Here is a 2,500-nt window from a genome sequence, read left to right on the forward strand (position 1 = left end):
GAGCTCCACCCCAGCGGCTCGCTCCGGGAGCGGGAAGCTACGGAGCGCTCCCCGAGTCTGCATTTAGGGGGACGAAGGCCCTTTCTGCGCGGCACGCGACGGACCGCGACGACGCCGACGACCGGGCCCCGCAGGGAAAGGCCCCGAGAAACCGCCGAGGAAAACGCTTCCCTCGCCGGCCCCCGCCGCCTCCCCTCCGGGCACCGGCCAGACGCCGCCGCCGCCGCCGCCGCCGGCCGCGGACGACGGGCCTGCGAGGCGACCCCAGCCGCGCCGCCGGGGTGGCCCCCGGACGGCGATTGATCGTCAAGCGACGCTCAGACAGGCGTAGCCCCGGGAGGAACCCGGGGCCGCAAGTGCGTTCGAAGTGTCGATGATCAATGTGTCCTGCAATTCACATTAATTCTCGCAGCTAGCTGCGTTCTTCATCGACGCACGAGCCGAGTGATCCACCGCTAAGAGTTGTCTGGCTTTCGGCACCGACTCCGCACGCGCGGAGGGGCCGGGACCGCTCACGTCAAGCAGACCCTGTGTCTCTTTCGGCAAGGACGCGCGCTGGCGCGCGCGCCTCGCTTCGACCATACGAGCACACAACGAACGGAGGAGGAGGGAAAAAAAAAAGGAGAAAACCCACGGAACGCTCCGAAGGCCGTCAAAGGCGGGGGAGCCCGCGCTCCCGACCGCCTCCCCCCGTGCAAGGGGAGACGCCGCCCCGGCATGCCGTCCTTCGGAGGCGGCCCAGGCGCCCGGGCTCGGCCCGGCCTCCGCACAGAGGGCTGGCGTGGCGCGCGCGCGCCAGACCGCAGGGGCCATCAGATCCCGCCCGGCCTCGATCGCGAGACGACACACGCCCACGGCCGGCGGGGGGGTAACGGCCACCAGGCCCCGCTCACGCTCGCTCCCTTCGCCGCTCCACAGACTCGCAGAGCGCCGCCGCGTCACCGCGCAGCCGGCGCTCCCCAGCGACCCGCAACGCCCAAGACGCACGCGGCGACACCGCTCCACCGGCGCCCCCCCGCGGGACCGCTCCCGCCGGGAAGGCAAAGTGCCTGGCAAGCCGGGCTCCGCCGCCGGCACCGGAGGCGGGCGCCGCCGGGAACCGAGTCGGCATCGCGAGCACCCGAGGCCTGCCGGACGGCAAGACCCACCGCCACCGCGACCGCCCTCCCGGAACCGCCGCCGCCGCTTCGCACCTTCGGAGCCCCTTCTGCGGGCACGCGCCCGGCAGAAGGCGTACGGGGCTGAGCCGGGGAGCAACGCCCGCTCTCCTCGTTTCCACGCGGAGACCGGGCAGGGAAGCGCCCCCGCGGCCGCCCGCACCCCTTCGGCCCCACACGCGGCCGGGAAGGGCGACGGGGAAGCGACGGGCAGGGCCCGGGACGGGACCGCCGGCGGCGACAGCGGGCACCTTCCGGCCGACCGTCCCCCAGGGGGACACTCGCCGAGCGGCGACGCCACCGCCCGGCCCGGGGTCACCCGCACTCGCCGGCCTCCAGCGACGGAGGGACCGCCGAGCACTCAACCTGGGCGGGCAAGGCGGTCGAGCGGGGACGGCCGGCGACCGGCGCCACCGGTGCGTCCAAGGAGAGAAGGCCGTCGAGGGGAGAGGCGCGGCAGCGCCAGGCGCGGCGCCACACGCGAGCCTGTGGCGGCGGCCAAAGGAGAGCGCAAGCGGGCCCCGGCAGCCGCACGGCCCCGCAGCCGCGGAAGGGCGGAGAGCACGCGCCCTCCGCCACCGTCGCCCGCTTCGAAGCGAGCGGGCCGGCCCCCGCGGCCGACCGCGCCAACACGGTCCCTCTGCCGAGACCGGGCCGCAGAGAGGGGGGGGCAGGGCGCCCCTCCCCGGCACGGCTGCCCGCGCGCGCACGCGGCGGAGCCACGACGACGACGAGCACGGCCGGCCGCGACGGTCACCACCGCAGGGGGGATCGGCGGGAGACGCTCCCTACCCCCTCGCGGATGGCACCGCGCCGCCGCCCGGCACCCGCCGTCGCCGCCGCCCGCCGCCTACGGCGGGGCGCACCGAGCCGCCCGAGTCTTTAAACCTCCGCCCGGCTCCGCGGCCCTACAGCCCCCAGCGTTTGACGACGCCGAGAGGCTCCGAGGCCGCCGAGGCGCGGAGCGCTAGGTACCTGGCCCTGGGGCGAGGGAAACGACCTGGATGGCCCCGCGGGGGTGCCTCCCCTGCTGCCGCCCTCAGGGGAGCGTCCACCCGCGGGGGCGCGCCCGCCATCCACCGCCACCACCGCAGCGTCCTTCTCGGGGCCCGGGGTTTCCCTCAGTAGCCCGGCACTGCACCCAAGAGGACCACCGCGGCTCGGGCCGCCCCGCCAGCGCGGGGCTGCGACCCGGCACCAAGAGAGCCTCGCTCACCCCCGCCGAGAGGCCGCGGGTGACGACGGCAACAAGGAATGCCACCGCCGCCACCACGCGCCCCCCCCGGCAGCGGGTTCACGCGTGCACGGACCCCGGGCACGCGACCCGGAACGCCCGACCCCCG

At 76.0% G+C, this 2,500-nt stretch overlaps 1 non-coding gene across 1 annotated transcript; it reads right to left on the reverse strand.

The window, feature by feature from the left end:
- Positions 1-311: 311 nt before the first annotated feature.
- On the reverse strand, positions 312-464 carry LOC138101587 (5.8S ribosomal RNA). The gene has a single exon (XR_011147212.1). It is a non-coding gene; the product is annotated as a 5.8S ribosomal RNA (ribosomal RNA).
- Positions 465-2,500: the final 2,036 nt, after the last annotated feature.

Source organism: Aphelocoma coerulescens, unplaced genomic scaffold (assembly GCF_041296385.1).
Source record: "Aphelocoma coerulescens isolate FSJ_1873_10779 unplaced genomic scaffold, UR_Acoe_1.0 HiC_scaffold_344, whole genome shotgun sequence".
In the NCBI taxonomy this organism is placed as follows: Eukaryota; Metazoa; Chordata; class Aves; order Passeriformes; family Corvidae; genus Aphelocoma; species Aphelocoma coerulescens.